The sequence below is a fragment of the Penaeus japonicus genome, unplaced genomic scaffold (assembly GCF_977035675.1).
Source record: "Penaeus japonicus unplaced genomic scaffold, GWHDUDI00000001_assembly GWHDUDI00000040, whole genome shotgun sequence".
In the NCBI taxonomy this organism is placed as follows: Eukaryota; Metazoa; Arthropoda; class Malacostraca; order Decapoda; family Penaeidae; genus Penaeus; species Penaeus japonicus.
This window is the reverse complement of record NW_028234442.1, coordinates 25,937,394-25,944,893: the sequence shown is the minus strand read 5'-3', so window position 1 is coordinate 25,944,893 and position 7,500 is coordinate 25,937,394. Positions and strand designations below refer to the sequence as shown.

General features: G+C 36.1%; 1 long non-coding RNA gene across 1 annotated transcript in view; it reads right to left on the bottom strand.

Annotated features, from left to right (window-relative positions):
- Positions 1 to 7,169: 7,169 nt before the first annotated feature.
- The window catches only part of LOC147466938 (uncharacterized), a 1,502-nt gene continuing 1,171 nt past the window's right edge, over positions 7,170 to 7,500 (bottom strand). Inside the window, exon 2 of the long non-coding RNA XR_015190731.1 lies at positions 7,170 to 7,489. This is a non-coding gene — a long non-coding RNA (uncharacterized LOC147466938). The remainder of the gene's footprint in view (positions 7,490 to 7,500) is intronic.

The window sequence follows — 7,500 nt, the reverse complement described above, 5'->3', positions numbered from 1 at the left end:
ATATATATATATATATAATATAGATATGTATGTATCTATATATCCATCTACATATACATATATTATATATATTTAGTTATATATATATTTATATCTATATTATATATTTATATATTATATATATACATATATATATATAATATAGATATATATATATATATATATATATATATTTACATATATATATATATTTATATTTATATCTATATTATATATATATATACATATATATATATATATATATTTATATCTATATTATATATATATATACATATGTCTATATATATATTTATATCTATATTATATATATATATATACATATGTCTGTCTGTCTGTCTGTCTGTCTACACACACACACACACACACACATACATATAAATATGAGAGAGACACACATACATATAAATATGAGAGAGACACACATACATATATGAGAGAGAGACACACACATACATATATGAGAGAGAGACACACACATACATATATGAGAGAGAGACACACACATACATATATGAGAGAGAGACACACACATACATATATGAGAGAGAAAAATAATGCCTTTATTTTCACTTCTTTGGTCTTATTTACGCACGTTATCATTATGACTTATGTATTATTTATCATTCATTTTATTTATTATTTGGATGCGCGTATGTGGATGGCTGTTGAGGTATTGGTTACCGTTTTGTTTTTTCTTCTTGTTCTTCTTTTAAATCCAATTCCGGACCCAAGCACATATAACACTTGTTTTCTTCTTGTTCTTCTTCTTTTCCCCCCTCGTATGAGCGTATGCACAGAACGGCTGTTGCCTGATTTGTTTGTATATATATTTTCTTTTTCTTTTTCTTTCTTTCTTTCTTACCGAACCGAACGCAATAGCGCACAATTCTATTTTATTCATGTTTATTTTTTCACTAATGAATCCTTTATTATAATTTTTTTCATATAACTTTACGTAACGCGGCAGCACATAATTATTTTGTATTTATTTATTTACTTATTCATTTATTTTTAACCTAACCTAACGCTGTAGCACACGATTATTTTATTTAATTTTTTTTTTTTTTGTTTTTTTTTGGGGGGGGTAACCTAACCTAACGCTATAGCACACGAGTTTGATTGTTATTTTTTTTTTCTTGTTTTCTACTTTGGGGAACCTAACCTAACGCAATAGCAGACCAATATTATTTTTTTACTTGATTTTTTTTATTTTATTTTTTTCTTTTGTAACCGAACCTAAGGCAATAGCGAGTCACAAGCACACAATTATATTTTATTCCATGTTCAATTTCCCAACCAATGCGTGGGTGGGTGGGTGCGTGGGTGGGTGGGTGCGTGCGTGCGTGCGTGCGTGCATAGTATGGCCGTTGTTTTATTTTCTTTTATTTTTTATTTATTAATATATATATTTTGCCGTTGAGTTCTCATTGTTTATAATATTATTACCATTTTTTCTTTCTTCTTCTCCTCCTTCTTTTCCTTTTTTCGTGTGTATGTGCCGTGTACGCGTGTGTGCTTGTGCGTGTGTGTGTGCGGCTGTTGCTTATAAGAGCATTTTCTGATATTTTCTACTTTTTTCGAGCATGGCCTTTGAATTATTCCATATGGTTAGTGTTACTCTTATCCCGTGCCGTGTGCACGTGTGCGTTGTGCTTGTAATTAGCGGCTATAGGTGAGAACTAAGCAATTTGCATGTGTGGGTGCGTGTGAATGCGACAAGTTAGGCTTTTATTTGATTGGATTTGACTTTTCTTTTTGAGTGCGTGTGCGTGCGTGCGTGCGTGCGTGCGTGCAGGTGTGTATGTGAGCAGGTGTGTATGTGTGCAGATACCTATGCATGCAGGTGCCTACGTCCGTCTATGTGTGTGTGTGTGCAGGTGTGTATGTGTGTGTGTGTGCAGGTGTGTATGTGTGCAGATATCTGTGCATGCAGGTGCCTACGTCCGTCTATGTGTGCAGGTGTGTATGTGTGCAGATATCTGTGCATGCAGGTGCCTACGTCCGTCTATGTGTGCAGGTGTGTATGTGTGCAGATATCTGTGCATGCAGGTGCCTACGTCCGTCTATGTGTGCAGGTGTGTATGTGTGCAGATATCTGTGCATGCAGGTGCCTACGTCCGTCTATGTGTGTGTGTGTGCAGGTGTGTATGTGTGCAGATATCTGTGCATGCAGGTGCCTACGTCCGTCTATGTGTGTGTGTGTGCAGGTGTGTATGTGTGCAGATATCTGTGCATGCAGGTGCCTACGTCCGTCTATGTGTGTGTGTGCAGGTGTGTATGTGTGCAGATATCTGTGCATGCAGGTGCCTACGTCCGTCTATGTGTGCAGGTGTGTATGTGTGCAGATATCTGTGCATGCAGGTGCCTACGTGCGTCTGTGTGTGTGTGTGTGTGTGTGTGTGTGTGTGTGTGTGTGTGTGTGTGTGTGTGTGTGTGTGTGTGTGTGTGTGTGTGTGTGCATTTATTCATTGCATGCATTTTACTAGATGAATGTGTACGTTTTGCATGGCGTGTACGTGTGCGTGTGCATGTCACTAGTAGTGCCTACAGATATCATGTGCGGCTTAGTTGTTTATTCACTGTTTGTTCATCCAATCATTATATGAGAGTTTGGTAGGGAGGGAGGTGTGCAAAATTGCTTTCCTTACTTTGGTTCATTTGAGAGTGAGTGAGTGAGTGAGTGAGTGAGTGAGTGAGTGAGAGAGTGAGCATCCCCATATTTGATAATATGTACAGCATTTTTCCTCTGACAAGTGGAATAAATAAGTGTGAAGACTCAAGTATGGCTAAGAATGTAAACATGTACGTCTCTCGATGTCTTTTTTTGTTTGTTTGTTTGTTTCATTTTTGTAAGCGAATGAATATCGTCGGCGGCGTCGGCGATTCCATGATTTTCCTTGCTGGTTGTTTTGTCGGTTATCGACCTAAGGGCCAGGTAGATAAGGAATGCATTCTAAACATTGTGGTCGTATCTCTCTATCTATGTATCTATCTATCCATCCATCTATCTGTGTAATGACTGACTCGTGTCGTGTATTCATTTATTCATTCATCGGTCGGTCGTCGCAAACCAATTTGCATGTGTGGGGAGTGGGGGGAGGGGGAAACAGGGAGGGAGGGAGAGGGGTTGGCCACCTCTATGCCTCCCTCCCTTCCCTTTTCCCTCCCTGTTCCCTCCCTGTTCCCCCCTCCCTCCCTTCTTCCCTCCCTCCCTCTCCCCACACTTGCATAGAGGTGGCTAACCCCTCTCCAAGTGTGGGGAGAGGGGGGAACAGGCCACCTCTATCATATTATCAGTTGACTATGTGTTTGTTTGTTTGGCTTTTAGTATGTAGGCAACAACAAACCACTGGTGTAGTTACGATGGTATAATGGCAATTGGGAGGGAGTGAGTGAATGAGTGACCTCTTTCCTTACTAGAGTGAGGTCTATTATTACTATTATTATCATTATTATTATTATGTCGCCGTTGTTTCTATCAAGCTTGAAGGAATTGCCCTTGGTTGGTGAGTTAGTTGTCTTGGTACTTGTGTGTGTGTGTCTGCGTATATGCATGTGCATGCATGCCTGTCTCTCTTTATTTCATGTATGCATGCAGATAAGGTAAAACTCAATCAATCAATCAGTCAGTCAGTCAGTCAGTCAGAGTGCAAGTGTGATGGATAATACTTTGAATTGTTTGATTTGATTCGTAAGTGTATGTGTGGTGATCCGGAGAAAAGATGCGTGCTTGCTAGATTGATTGGTTGCTAGTTCGTTTGTTTGTTTGTTCGTTCGAGTAGGGTCCAAGAAAACGCAAGTGGAATAGCCATTTTTCCTAGCTTTGCTTTGCCTTGCTTTGTTTGCTCTGTTTCGTTTCGTTTCCTTTGCGCGAGCTCTCATCAATGTTAACTCGTAGCTACTAATTGTTGTCTGTCTGTCTGCGTATGTGGTTGTATGTATGTTGGGACATGTGAGAAGAACAAGAAATTCAAAAGACAGTTTGCTTGTTACAAGGAGTTCCAGAGGATAGTAAATCAAGAAACAAGCCAACGTTTATTTGATCTCAGTATATGTTAGGGGCAAAAACAAATGTAGGCAATAGTAGTAGTAGTCGTAGCAGTGTCGATGGTATTAAGAATGTAACAAGTAGTAGCAATGATAATGAATAAGAGTGTAGGCCCATTTCATGTCAAGAGTCAAGGGGGGAGAAAGTGAGAAACGATACATGCATGTATGCATTTACAAGTGTAAAGTCGATTTATTACAAAAACTAAAACAAATGAATGAATGAATGACTAGAAATGAATGGTTGGTTCGCGGTCTATGATGGGAGAGAGAAAGAGAGAGAGAGGGGGGGTGGGTGGTACGGAGTGGAAAAAAGGGGGGGGCAAGTGAAACAGAGAAAGAGATGGAAACAATCTATGTATGTATGTTGAATCAGACAGGCACAGTTTGCTACAAGGGATATATATCAATAATATTACGATACCTGGTGACACACAAAAGTGATTGATGAGTAAAATAGCCACTGAGTATGAGCACGAAGTAGTAATAATCATTGAATTTGATTTGGTAGAGGAAGATAAAAATGTACGTGCAAGAAAGAGAGAGAGAGAGGGAGGGAGGAAGAAGGACCACTGCCAGCCAGCCAGCCAGATAAGGAGGGGGAGGGATCGGGTTACAAACCGATCAGTAGTTAGCTAGTTATCAGTACCAACCCACTCACTCACTCTCTCATGAAAACACTCGAATTCCTCTCTCTCACAAACAAAATCACCACACAAAGGAACACACAAAAACTATAAAACTCAAATTCAACACTGAAACAAACAGTCCAACCACACAAAAAGACAACAAGAAGGAAAAAAGAAACAGAGTCCAGTGAAAAACACGTAGAAAAAGAGCAAAAACGCAAACTCAAACGTCAAACAAAAAAAAACATACCAAACATTAACTAAACTAAACAACAAAAACTGAGTCAAAAACAAAAACAAGCAAAAAACACAAAAAAACAATCTCACTCATCAACAAACAATACAGTACAATACAATCCATTCCATTTCTCATTTCATATTTCATACACAAGCAACATTCAACTTGACTTTGCTCTTGCCTCGGTGAGGCCTATGCGCGCCCCGACCAGCCGTCGGACAAACAGAAATCGACCTTCTCCCCTATATCTCAAACAAATCTAGACCTTATTCACTAACCAGCTAAATCCAACAAACTACCAAACTGCCTCCGCTCAACTCTCGGACAAGTAAAAATGGACCTTCTCCACAATATCTCCACAATATAGTCCTTATTCACTTCACAAAAGGAGCTAAATCCAACAAACTACCCAACTGCTCTAGTTAGCATGACTAGTTTTGATGGAACACATCACACACACACCTTAGAGATGGCTGGCTGGCTGTTTCAATGCTTAGACACATACCAGTTCTTTAACGACTATCTTTTCTAGACTTGGCATGTTATTATGATATTTTGTAAATGCAGATGAAAAGTTTCAGCTATTATAAAGACTCGCATATCTTTCACTAAATCATCCACGTTAAAGAACATGCTACCAAATTAACTTGATAGATGAAATAGCCAGACTTTGTCTATGAAAGAAAGCAAATGTGCACTTACATCAACTGAATATTTTTCACATTTTATCAAGAAAAAAAGATGCTAAATCATATGAAAAAGGACATCTTTATGAAAGCATACTATGCAAAACTGATATTGCTGTTGTGTTATGTTATTTATTTTTTATTTTTTTATTTTATTATTATTATTTTTTTTTTTTTCCACATGATATACATACAAGAGAAAGAGAAACATGAAAACTGACAAATTGTTGGAAGCATACCCTAGAAACCTTGTGTTCTTGCATTATATGTTATATTTTATTTATTTAATTGTGTGTGTGTGTTTGTTTTGTTTTTGTTTTTTTTTCTAAACATCATAGACCTACAAAAAGATGACACAACATGAAAGCTGATAAGTCATTGAAAGCATAGTTACAATACATCATCATCATCATCATCATTATTTTCATTATTATCATTATAATAATCATTTCTTGTAGATATTTACACTAAACATTATTGTACAGTAATAATTGTATTTCATGGAAGAATTAAGTTTTTACATTATCCTCTGATGATTCTCACTGGTTATGTCATCCATGGTTCATAGATAAATAGACATAAACTCACACACACACACACACACACACACACACACACAATTCTCATCTTTTTGCCGCTCTTCTTCTCTTTTTCTCCATAGGTGTGTGTGTAGACATAGATACAGATAGATAGATATATAGATAGTAAAACTAAAATACATTTAACATATATATCCTCAAGAGTTCAATCCATTTTGAACATTGTATTCTGTGATAATCTCTTTAAATCAATGTATTCTGTAATAATCATTGTAAGTTAAAGCAATGTTGGCACTTGTGCTCTTGTTTCATGCAGGCCTGTTTTCATTATCTGTCAACATATCTGTAAAACTTGTAAACCCTTTATGCACACTGGCTAGGAACACTGTATTTTGCAATAATCTGGTACAATCAATTATATCCTTGGTTTTATTGATTCAGATCTTTTTTCTTTTTTTTTCTTTTTTCCTCTCTTTCTCTCTCTTTTCATTTACATATCCCCAAGATTTTCAATTATATTATGAATTTTGTATTTAGGAATATTGTAATCTGTATTATTCTTTTACAACAGATATTATCCTTTTTCCATCGTTTCATTCTTTGTGCTTAAAACATGGTTTAGGAGTAAAATATAGGATAACCAGAATAGTTAAATGATATTAAAACAATTTTTTGGCATATCTCTTTATTTTTAAAAACAAATAACATTAACAAATGTCAAGGAGCTAGTTAATAAGATCCAAAGAGTTTAGAATGCACTATAAAACAACAATCAAATTCAAAGTGCACAGAAAATCAAATGCATAACAAAGCATTAGAAGTTTTAAAAAGGTTGACAAAGTTGTCATGCATCCCTTCATAATAGAGTGTAAAACAGAGTGTAATGGAAATGTTTGTTTGTCAAGTATACAGTTCTAAGAAAACAGCAAAATATTATATTTACTGATTAAACAAACAATAGTTTAGCATTGTATATTAAGCACACAGGATGCAAGAAACCAATAGATATACAAATGGTTTAAATAGATAGTTATATAGATATGAATTAATCCAAACTGGCTTTGAGACTTTTTTTTTTCATAACATGATATACAAGTAGTACTTAAAACAAAAGAGGCCTTTAAATCCCTTAATAATAACTGAAGCCACTGTCTATAAAGGTACATTCAATATCTATATTTCCATTTAATAAATGACAAAACTAAAATAAGAAATAACACAAAAAAAAGCATTCCTTTTCCTTCATCTCTTGCTATATCCACAGTGTCTCTTACTGTAACATTTATTTAAACATTACCTTGCTGGCTCTTGCTCTCCATGCAGTGATGACATTGGGTTCATTCCGCTCACCTGAAACATTG